This window comes from Ursus maritimus, unplaced genomic scaffold (genome assembly GCF_017311325.1).
Source record: "Ursus maritimus isolate PB19 unplaced genomic scaffold, ASM1731132v1 scaffold_21, whole genome shotgun sequence".
Lineage (NCBI taxonomy): Eukaryota > Metazoa > Chordata > Mammalia > Carnivora > Ursidae > Ursus > Ursus maritimus.
Window position 1 is genome coordinate 25,409,209 of NW_024424564.1, and position 13,229 is coordinate 25,422,437.

The following is a 13,229-nucleotide window of genomic DNA, read 5'->3' on the forward strand; positions in this document are numbered from 1 at the left end:
TTTCCCTTTTTTGTGGTTACCTTTTTGTCTGAGTAATATTTTCTGATAATTCTTTCTTTTTTTTTTTTTTTTAAAGATTTTATTTATTTATTTGACAGAGAGCGAGACAGCTAGCGAGAGAGGGAACACAAGCAGGGGGAGTGGGAGAGGAAGAAGCAGGCTTCCAGCAGAGGAGCCTGATGCGGGGCTCAATCCCAGAACGCCAGGATCATGCCCTGAGCCGAAGGCAGACACTCAACGACTGAGCCACCCAGGCGCCCCCTCTGATAATTCTTCCAACTTAGTCTGTGATTGATATATCTCTGGAATCTCTAAATATTAAAAAGATACTTCTTTTCCCTTCCAGTGGCCATTCACACTTAGATTCAAAATCATTGATGAAAAAGGGCAGGTAAGAACACTTTTATGTTTTTTTCATGGATATATATCAAGCAACCAGAACCATGATTTAAAAAAGTCATTGTTCCATTAAATCTGCTGATGAATGAATGAGTGATTATTTCTTTTTTTTTTTTTTTTTAAGATTTTGTTTATTTATTCGACAGAGATAGAGACAGCCAGTGAGAGAGGGAACACAAGCAGGGGGAGTGGGAGAGGAAGAAGCAGGCTCATAGCGGAAGAGCCTGATGTGGGACTCAATCCCATAACGCCAGGATCATGCCCTGAGCCGAAGGCAGACGCTTAACCACTGTGCCACCCAGGCGCCCCAGAATGAGTGATTATTTCATCATTGCTTCTATGATTCTTTCTACAAGCATTGTGCATAAGTTGGCTATGGATATTTTTATTCTCATATCTTTATAAGTTCCCCATCTATCATGTAAGTATGTATACACAAAAATATGTATGTGTATGCTTGTTTTTAGGGGTGTTTTTGTAGAAATTTTAGCATCGTGTACTTAGGTTTTTATATTCATTCTGTTCAGTACTTAGATGGTAATTTCTATCTAAAACATTTTTCTTCATTTGCGGAAAACTTTTTTTTTTTATTGTTTCTTTGATAACTTTCTTTTTTTTCTAGTCTCACGTAGCTTACATTTGTATCATCTATTTTATTTCTCTTTCATCTCTGTCCTGAATTTTACCAAATTTTTATTTAAAAAAATCCTGAGTTTGGTCTTCTAGCTCATTATTTCCAATGTATTCATTCTGTTATTAAGCACATAGTTTTATTATTGTGATTGTTAGGTATACTTCAAGGAACTCTAATGGTCTCATCTTATATCTGATTTTTTTTAAATTAAAAAACCAGCAGAATTTATGTTTGATGAAAAGCGATGGTATTTAGAAAGGGAAAAATGGAGTCACATAACTGCAGCTACATTCACCCCAAAATGTGCAATGTAGAAATACATCTATTCCTTCCTTTATAAGAACAGAACACAAAAGGAAAAAAGAAAAAAAAAAGAATTCTATAAAGAAAAAAAATTAAAATAAGGTACCAGCAAGAAAATATCCCTTCCCCTAACTTTAATTTTGTTTAGTGCTTAACCTCTCCTGACTCTTAGGACCCAATTAAGTGAGCATTTAAAGGTACATCTGGGTTATAACATTCTGGCTAGGAAATAAAATCTACTTTTGAATTTCATTTTACACGTTTTCAGGGTATTCATAAAGACTTTGGGTAATGCTGTTTTATTTGTTACAATGAATTCCCTGCAAATGATATTTAAGAATTCTGTTAACAAGCGGTGACCTAATTCTGAATAGCTAAGGAAGAAGTAATGTCACAGGTGTAATCTCAAAGGGACAGAAATTGAAGTTTTCCCATTATCATCCACATTTGAGGTATACCAGTGACATTCCTTCACCATTCAAAGGTCTAAGGTGGTAATTAGATGGTGCATTCTTGCTCTATCATAGACACTGCAGCTTATGGAAAGCATTGATCCAAGCTTGTTGATTATATCACTTCAAGCTATTAAAGTGGGAAAGTGTTTATTTTCTGAAATCACTTGTTACACATCTGTTTATGATAGATTAACTAAATTATAAATTCATTTGAATTTTTACGCATAAATTAGAACTATTGATAGAGGAGACTGTTGTAGCCTTTAAAACATTTTACAGTTAATTTTTCTATGAACACTTTAAAAAATCAGATACTGTAAATAAAAGCCAATTAAAATTGGCATTAAAATAGTCATCATTTCAGTATAATCACTCTGAATATAATGATATTTAAATATAGGTATCTGAGGTTTTACATTTTTAAAAATGTAATCTTACTGAATTTCTAGTAAAAACTAATGAAAAACAAGTGAAGTATTAGTGTAATCTGTATATTGTATTAAAAAGTAAGGAAAGGAATTATATTTTTTTTTTTAAATATTTTATTTATTTATTTGAGAGACAGAGAGAGAGAAAGACAGCACAAGTGGGGGGAGGGCAGGGGAGAGGGAGAAGCAGACCCCCTGCTGAGCAAGAAGCCTGATATGGGGCTCTATTCCAGGACCCCCAGATCATGACCTGAGCCAAAGGCAGATGTTTAACCAACTGAGCCACCCAGGAATTATATTTCTTATACCTCACTTCTATTCTATATATAAAGAATACCAAAAAAACAAACTTTTCCAAAAAAAAAAAAAGTTCTAAAATTCTCCCTAAATATGTTAAAATTTTACTCTTAAACATCGTGAACAATAAGGGTTACTTTTTTGGGGTGTTTTGGTTGTAGTCTATGTGTGGGTATTATACTTTAGTAGGCAACATATTTGTTAGATGATTAATAAAGATTATAATTACAAGGGTCTGAATTGAAATAAAACTATACGATTAAAACATTATTTTTCTAAAGAATCATTTCCTATGAGAAGAGAAATAACCTCTTAAAATACAAATTTGGCATTTATGTTCCTTAAAATAAGCTGAAATGTTTATATCAATTGGTGATGCTACTCTTTACTTGAAAAGATTTTTCATATGGGTTTTTAAAAAAATCTCCATTCGAAAGATTTTTATTCTCAATAGAATTTGTTGTGTGTGGTTATGGCAGATATACTGTAACTCAAGCTTTCAAAGGGCATTTTTAAGGGAATAGTCTCACCTATCCATAGCTCTGATTTATAGGTAAAAATTCAGGTAAGCTCCTATTTTAATTAATGTTCAGAAGCCAGATGTGTTATTAATATTCAAGAGCCAAATGTAGTATAAGTCATTTTCAAACAAAGCTACTGAAAGGAAAGAAATAACTTCTTAGGACAGATCATCTTCTGACTGGCTTGCTAGAAAACGTATTTTCCATTCTTGAAATGTTATGGAAACTGGCTTATGCTCATGGTTTAAGAAAATTCAATCTGGGGGCGCCTGGGTGGCACAGCGGTTAAGTGTCTGCCTTCAGCTCAGGGCGTGATCCCGGCGTTAGGGGATCAAGCCCCACATCAGACTCCTCCGCCATGAGCCTGCTTCTTCCTCTTCCACTCCCCCTACTTGTGTTCCCTCTCTCGCTGGCTGTCTCTAACTCTGTCGAATATATAAAATCTTAAAAAAAAAAAAAAAAAAAAAGAAAGAAAAAATTCAATCTGGTCACTGCTAAGGCTTAGACACTAAGACTATATTCTCACTTCTGTTGTCAAAGGGAAAGTGATCCTGCCCCAAAACAGGAAGGCTGATACAGTAAAAATCTACCACTTGAAGGCTCCATCATATAGCTGCAACCATAAGGATCAGACCCCTTTTCCCTAATCATGCCATACGAAGGGCTGGTTCTTCCACTAAGCACCAATGCTGACCTACCAGGATGAAGCTGGTGCTGATATTCTAACAAACCACATTACTGTTGTATCCTTGCCCCCAATCACATGAGAGGAGAAACCAGGACTTCCTTAATAGGGTAGCTCAAAGTTCCTTACCTCACAGGTTGGACTGAGCACTTTAAGAATCTTAGAACAAATGATTAGTTATCATGTTTTGGTTATTATCTTTACTTTTCCAAGGTATATAACTGAAATATCTTGATATTAAATGTATTAGAAGCTCCTTGTGTAAGTAACTTTGCCAAAATAAAACTTGAAGGAATTCATTTAAGGAAAAATAATGAGACTGGTTAATAACATTTCAAATGGCAGACATATTTAAAGCTGTTTTATCAATTTAAATTAATTTTAATAATTAAGTCTTCCCTACATGCCCTATTTTTCTGCCAGTTCATCTTTAAAAAAGATATGTGTGTTTATATTTACATATAATATATAGTATTTATCACTGACTCTTCTTTGTCTTTATAAACAAAGTAGACTCCCTTTCTATTGAGCTAGGTCAGATATTTCCAGAACACCTAACTAAAAGAAGAAAAATAAAATAGATTTTTCCAGCCAAAGGCTGTTTCATTATTCCAGACAACACTTTGTATTGATCCTTTTCTATTTATTTCTAATTTTGTTGCCACTGATTGAGTTGAGCTCTAAATCTTGTGATGGCTTACATGCTGTTAGGATGCTGCATTGCTACGAGAAGAACAGGGTAGCAATGTTCTCATTTTAAACTCTAATTTAGTCTTATTTGCAGCAAATTAAGGTGACTGATGTAGCATTTTAGCACTAAAAATGCTTTATTATACATCTTTCTTTACTCACCCTCACAGAAAACACAGCGTATGCAGTCAATACAAATTTATTCATTAGATATCCACCACAGGAATTGTGAACCAGATAAACACAGAAATTTTTCAACAACCTACCAATATACATGACACATAATGTGTGCCTATATGGTTATATTTTAAGTTGTCTATGTTTAAAACTTGCTAGAAAAAGCAAAATGATATGAAAAGGGTTGAAAGTTACACCCTATCTAAAAGATTTCCTTCTATCTTAGAGCCTGAACTCTCACAACTGGGTAAGGTTTTGTTTTTGAAATGCTCTCTCAATGAAAGACTATCTAGGTAGTACATTTACTCATGAACCCACATTCAGGATATTGATATCTCACATTAACAAGTTTCAGAGTATAAAAATTGAGGTAGTGAAATTTATAAAAAATTAATGAAATTAAATATTTTAAGTTTTAAATTTAACTAAACATGTACTTTGAAAAACTGGTTTTACATTTTGTCTTTTGATATAAAATATAAATGTTGCATTTCCTCCTCCTTTTTTTCTTTTCTTTTTTTAACCTCATTCCTCAGTTTTCCTTTTGGATGTACTTATTTATCTTTTGAATAGCCTTTAACAAACTCTTAAGTTTTTACTGAAGCTAGGGGTCATACTTTAATCATTCTGTATCCCCAAAACTAGCAAAATAATCCTTAGACTACATTTACTCTACTTGACAATAATAATAAAAAAAAATTAGCTTACAGATCATTTTTAAGAAAAAAAAAAAAACCTAAAATGAGTAAGTTTGTTAAAATTCTTCTAGTTACAATAAACCTCTCAAGCAAACATAATTGTCCCACATTTTTCACTCCAGAATAGTGATGAGCAAATTATTTCTGCTCATGACAAAAGATAATTCATGACACACAATTTTTAGCAACCAGAGCCTTCCCAGCATTCTCATGTGTCCTTCATGACAGCTTTACTCATCACACCATCTTTTAGTTTGTGGGAACTCCAGCTCAGAAAGGGCCAAACACAAAAACTAACCTTTCTCTTTCTATCATCTTTATTTTTATCTCCAAATCTCACATCTCACTTCTACCACTGTATTATCTACAGTGTCCTCTCTTGGCCCATTCCAGTTGATCAAAATCTACAGTGAATTTGTATATCAAATAGTAACTCCTGGGATGGGAGGTAGGTAAAATATAAAAACTCAGACAGGTTGTATGATTACCTTAAGCCATTTTCTAAACACAATCAGAAATTCAACTGCAGCTATTGTCAACAAAAGTGGCTGAAATATATGTGAAATTTCTAAGTGAAATGAGACATTGTAAATTGCACCAAAGTTTTCTAATCCATTTCCGGTACAATAAATAAATTTTTAAAGACTGGTTTTAAAATACATGATACAAAGAAGCAGCATTATAAGACCATTGACATTTTGCATGTATCTTATATTTTAAGTGAAGAAAATACACAGTAGTCTCATTTAACAACAAAATGTGTTCTTGGATGTATCCTTTCAACATTGCTATGTTCTAATTATATTTTCTGAAAAGTTACTCAAAAGAGAAATGCACTTAGTGTAGGAAATAAATGAGTACTCAAACAGCAATAAGCCTAATATCTCCTAATGAAATTGATGCATAATGTTATATTCAGAACTGAGAAACATGGTCATCCTTTGTTTAAAGAATTTTTAAACACATATGCATTTTAAAACAAAGTGTTCCCATAGTTCATTATTCCTACAACATATACATTCGCTAACACCAAAAAGTTCAATATTAGTGCATATATGCTACTGCTAGGAAAAGTAGAAACAAAATCAGAAAACTTCAGTTGTCTTTTGTGATCTTTTTTTTTTTTCATTTTGGCTTCTCTCAATCTTAGAAATGTTTCTATTTCATACACACACACACACACACACACACACACACACACACAATGTGGTATTTTTGTCTAAATGCATTGTAGATTTCAAAATTACCCATATTTTAAAAATATAATAGAGTATGTTTTACAATGTAACATAAAGCAGTCTGATTTCAAGTAAATTAAATTTTTAGGTCTTCAAAAAACCAAAAAAATAGTAAGTTTATGAAGATCATGTAATCATCCAGCTTTACTTCAACACATGCCAGTGTGGACTCAGAATACTCTTTAAGGAAAATGAAAAATTTAACACCACAATCTTTCCTAAGATATATCCAATACCAAAAGGACATGCATAATTCCAAAACAGAAATATCATTTTAAAGGCATCTTTTTAGTGAAAAATATTATGACTTACTTGTATTTACAACTGGATGATTAAATATTAAATGATATGCCAAACAAATACAAATGTTCAAAATAAAATAAATCAATTTACACTAATCAGACTTACAAAAATTAAAACAGCTACAAGATCTACTTGTGGCAAGAATTTAGAGATCATTGTCAGTAGGAATGTGAACTGATAAAGCTTGTTTGGAAGCTACCTGTGACCCTCAATCATTCTCCTGGTTTTTTCCCACAGAAATAGAAGTAATGAAAATTTCCAGGATGTGAACTAAAGAACTGATGGTAGGGCTAACATGTGAATATATATTTTGTGTCCATAAACAGAGAAAGTGCTCAAAAATGAAGGTACATCTGCACCATATATTCTCATGTGAAATTTTAGGAAGACTAAGTTAGAACGGTATCAGTCGATTAATTCTACAAGGTCATACTGAGAAAACAAGTCTCAGCATAGGATACGATCCTATATATATTTGATTATAATTACATACACTTGGATAAATATACTAAGAATACATTTCAGAAGTGAACAGGAGTGGTCAGAGTGGTAAATATTCGTAAAGAAAAAGCAAAGAGGCTAATGTGGGAAAGACAAATAAAAAAGAATGAACAAAGTACATGGTACATAAAAAAATGGCATAACCTAGTCACACTTATGGAATTTTAAACAAACATATACAATAGACGGTCAACTTATAAGTGACCCCAAATTTTGAAACATAATGCATCACATTTTATAACACAATATGGAGGAAACAAGTCTAAATTTTCAAGTAAACTGCCTTCATACCCATACTCCTTAGTGTGTATGCAGGGGAGGTTGGTAAATGTTTGTGTATATAGCAGGTAAATATGTAAGAAAATCTACAAATAAAATTTGTAAGACAGAGCAAAAACAGGAAAAGAAATCATTAACTCATTTATTAATTATAAAATGAAGTCTAACTCATGGACACAACTGGAAACTCTAATTATTTGAATGTTAATTCTTTTCCAGACACTTTATTCAATAAATATTCATTGAGCTTCTATGTGCTATGTGGCAAGTTCAGTGTGAGACATGTGGGATATAGCAGTGAAGTGAATAGGCATGATCCCTTACGATCCTTAAGTCCTTAAGGCAAGTGTAGGAGACAAGAAATAAATGAAACAAATAAACAGAAGAGACACAAGTATAAAATAAACAAACATGGTTTCTGGGACATATAATACGTGAACAAGGTATATTATATAGGACAGTCCAAAAAAAAATCTTCCTAGGTCTGTAGTCTGCAGGAACATGAAAAGCAAGGGAAATTGTTCACATCAGGCTACAGAGCTGTGATGGTGTGTTTTATGTATCAGTTTGGTTAGGCTACTATTATTCAAACACTAGTTATTTGATCATTCACTTAACTACTTCTTGCTGTGAAGTCACATGGCAGATATGATTAACATCTAAATCAGCTGACTTTATGTAAAGGAGAATATCTTCAATCAATATCTCTGCTTCTCAGATGGAACCTAGCTGATACAGGAATGCAAAGGCTTTGAAGTTAAAAATGAATATGCTGTGTTCAAGGGGTAAATGATTGCATGGCTGGAACACAGTGGGAAAAGAAAGAAGGCTGAGTAGGAGGTGGGTCAACGCATCTGTTGAATCCATATGATGCTCTTGGAGATAAGTTTTACAATTTCCATTTCAAAAAGGAAGAAAGGTAAAGGGGATCCCTCTTATACTATTGGTGGGAATGCAAGTTGGTACAGCCACTGTGGAAAACAGTGTGGAGGTCCCTCAAAAAGTTAAAAATAGAGCTACCCTACGACCCAGCAATTGCACTACTGGGTATCTACCCCAAAGATACAGATGTAGTGAAGAGAAGGTGCATGGGGGGGGGCCACATGCACCCCAGTGTTCATAGCAGCATTGTCCACAATAGCTAAACTGTGGAAGGCGCCGAGATGTCTTTCAACAGATGAATGGATAAAGAAGATGTGATCCATATATACAATGGAATATTACTCAGCCATCAGAAAGAATGATTACCCAACATTTACAGCAACATGGACAGGACTGAAGGAGCTTATGCTAAGTGAAATAAGTCAAGAAGAGAAAGACAATTATCATATGGGTTCACTCATTTGTGGAACAGAAGAAATAGCGGGGAGAAAGGTAGGAGAAGGAAGGGAATAATGAAAGGGGAGTAAACAGAAGTGGGAATGAACCACGAGAGACTATGGACTCTGTGAAACAAACTGAGGGTTTCGGGGGGGGGGGGGAGTGGGGGGATGGGCTAGCCCCACGATGGGTATTAAGGAGGGCACGTATTGCATGGAACACTGGGTGTTATATGCAAACAATGAATCATGGAACACTACATCAAAAACTAATGATGTACTGTATGGTGACTAACATAACATAATAAAAATTTTTAATAAAAAAAAATTTTAAAAAGGAAGAAAGAAAATTTAGTGAAGTTATATAATGTTACCAAAATTAAATGTCAGGTAAATGGTATAGAGCTGAGGTTAGAAGCCCAGATTTATCTAAGTCCACACTCTACTTCCATAAGACCCTGAGCTTAGTCCTCAAAGCTCCCTCTGAGCACAAATCTTCCAGCTCTTTCATTCTGTGACTCAGCCTCTTCAAACACTGAAGTTCTTGACATCTCTAAGAGTAGTTATGTATCAGCCCTTTCCTATTCTTCTTATCTTTTTCTATGCAGATTGGTCTTCACAAGGAACCTTTTTGTTTTGTTTTGTTTTGGCAATGGATCTCCTACTCTCCACAGAAAGGGGACCATGTAAATGTATGTACTCTCGACTGTTGTTCCTAAACTACTGAACACTATTTGCAAACCAATTAGCCAACTTTCTAGTGTAGACTACTCAACAGAATGTTTCTGCAGTGATGGGAATCTCCTGTATCCGTGCAGAGTAGTAAAACCATGACTAGTGCATCTAAGGAACTGAATTATGATTTTAATTGCTTCAATTTTTAATAGACATATAGCTACTGGTTACTATATTGAACAGCACAGCTCTAGACTGATTATTATACCTTTGTGGTTCCAACCCAAGTGGGCTTTCAATGCACCCAGAAATCTTGGTATTTGCCTTGTTAGATTTTTCTCCCAATCTTCACAACTCTCACAGTCGGGCTGCCCCAAGTTCTTTCAATGTAACCTCCAATTACTTTCTCGCATTCAGTAAATGACTTGGACTTTTTAGCACACAAATACTTCATTAAGCTAAACACCACGAACTTCAAAAACACCAATCATTTCTTTTCTGTCCTGTCACACTGGATAAAATATCCCTCATCCTCTCAAAAAATAATTATTCCGTACATGGCCTGGGGCCCTTTGAAGATTTCTTAGTATCAATTAGCTCCCTTTCCCTTTACATATTTAACTTATTCCTTTTAGCTGGACCCTTTCCTAATATTTTAATATATTCAATTTTCTTGAAAATACACTTGAAAACAACTTTTCTTACTCAAACCCACAATCCACTCCAACATTCTTTTTCATTTAAAAATGCACAGCTAAAACTTGCAAAATAAATCATTTGCCAAAGAAACCCACATTTTTCAATCGTTAGCATGAATCCTTAGATTTCTGACAAAGCTCCAAAATTTACCAGTTACAAGACATAATGGAACAGGAACTCCACTTAAAAGAGCAATAAATGGCCACCTGGGTGTCTTAGTCTGTTAAGTGTCTGCCTTCAGCTCAGGTCATGATCCCAGGGTCCTGGCATCGAGTCCCACATTGGGCTCCCTGCTCAGTGGGGAGTCTGCTTCTCCCTCTGCCTGCCGTTCCCCCTGCTTGTGCTCTGTCTCTCTCTCTGATAAATACATAAAATCTTTAAAGAAAATAAAATAAGAATAAAAGAGCGATAAAAATATACACCTCCAGGGAATTAATATTTTTTTTAAATGAGCAACATTTGTATGAGAAAAAAACACACTACTGAAAGACTTATGAGTGTATTTGAACAAATGGAGAGCCATCCCTTTTTCATAGATAAATTTACTCAACATCATAAAGATGTAGAGATATGTCTGGTTAATGTACTTCTTTGAATATACATATGCAAAAATCCTGTGCTTCACTGATTAATGTATTTTATACATAATGCAACCCCAATACAGTAGTCAATAAGCTATTCTTTGTATTTTCTGGAACAACGAATATTAATAATGAAGTTCCTATGGAAAAATGAACACACACAAAGAACTTAATAAATCTCTAAAAAAAGAGAGTCAGAGGGGGTATTGGACAGTCCATACTTCAACACATATCATTAGTGTCTGCTTAGGACTATGGCTATATTATTGATTTGTATCTGGACCCTATATCCTAAGTAAATAAATTAAATGCATTAGCTTCTGTCAATTCTTTGGGTTTTTCTACATACCAAAAGAGGTATTCTGTGAATAGATTTATTTTAATTTTTTCCTTTACAAACTATATTATTTTATGCCTTTTATTTTTTGCTTCAATGCACTGGCTTTAACTTCCAGTATGATATTGGATAGCAATGGTAAGAGTAGACATTCTTTCCTTCTTCCTGAACTTAGGGAAAAAGTATATTATTTATTATGTTAAGGTCACTCTCTTATTCATTGTTTGCTAAAAATATTTGTTATGAATGACTTTTTTTTTTTTCAAATGCCTTTTCGGTCTTAATTGAGCTGATCATACAGCATTTCTTCTTTAGTCTATGGATATAAAGAATTACATTGAGTTCTGAATGTTGAACCAGTTTTGCATTCCTGGGGTGAATCCTACTTGGTGGTGATGTATTGTATACATTGCTGAATTTAACATGTTAATATTTTGGTGAGAATTTTTAAATTTATTTTTATAAGCCATATGGGTCTGATGTTTTCTTTAAATGGTTCTGTCTGGCATTGGTATTAAGAAAATGTTGAGTTTTCAGTAAGTTGAGGATTGTTTGCTTCCCTCCTATTTTTGGAAGATATTGTTTGGAATTGGTAAAATTTCTTCCCTTCCATCAGCTGCAGTGAGTTTCCACCAGTGCCTTAAGCAACAGTTTTTATTGTTTTCCCTCTGAAGACTAAATATTTTATTCTGAATGGGAGATAGAGGAGATAGGATCTGGGCAAAATTTTAGGAGCTGATGCTTATCTACTTCATCAACCAGCACCAGAAGAAGAGCTTTCTTGGATTCTCCCTGATTTTTTTCTATAATATGGTCAGGTTCAAGGACAAAAGGTCTGAAAAAGTTTGTGAATTCCTCACATCTTGCTGCTCCAATGGGCTTCCCACACTAGTTTAATCCATATCGGTCTTTAGCAATTTGTTAAAATAATCTAATCTGTGTTTCTTATCCACTCTAAGTATGCAAATGAGGGGGATCCGTTTGGGTTGTTTTGTTTTGTTGCTGCAGGTGGCTCTCTTTCCTAAGGCTTCCTAAGGTTTCAAGTTACTTAATTGCACTGCAACCTAACTGTGATGGGTTTGAGAAAAGTAATTAATGTGCAGTTTGTCCCAGGTTTATCAATGTCGCATGGATGGGAATGATCCTCTTTTTAGCTCTCTATCTCTCTGAGCTAAAAACAAACAGAATCTATCGCTAGTGATGGGTAGTAAGGAGGGTACGTATTGCATGGTGCACTGGGTGTTATATGCAAGTAATGAATCATGGAACTTTACATCAAAAACTAGGGATGTACTGTATGGTGACTAACATGATATAATAAAAAATTATTATTAAAAAAAACAGAATCTTTTTAAAAAAGAAATCTGGCCTTTAAATTTGTCTTGACAATTTATTTAAGGAAATACGTTAAGAACTCATCAAAATCATCAACACAATCTCCATGCAAAAATATTTTGCTTTTCTGAATAATCCTTTGCAAAATCACCAAAATACACTTCCGTCAAACATTGAAGTACTTTGTTTAATCTATTAAAATTCAAGTTAATCGAAAGAAAAATGTAAAATGTTTAAAAAATATTTTAATTATATTTAATGCTTATATTTTAATATCTTGTAAGACACTACACAGGTATTGCACATAATACAAATTCAAGGACCCTGGATATTAAAACCCAATTATGGATATTAGAAGAGTTTTAGTTCTTTAGAAAGAGAAATCTTCCATTAAACATGTAAGTCTCTTCCTTATACATTCATTTTCTTAAATGTTATTAAAAGCTTATTATTTGTAAAAATTGAGAATAGCCTATTGCATGTCTAAAGTGTTTTCATTCACATACCTTAGCCTATTACAGACAATGAGACATTAATCTATTATTTATTTCTATCTATATCTATTTATTTATTTCTATCTATATCCTATCATATTACATAATGGTATATAATACTGGCATTTTTCTTTTCCCAATTCAAGAACTTAGCTGATATGATAAAAAGCAAAAAGAACTT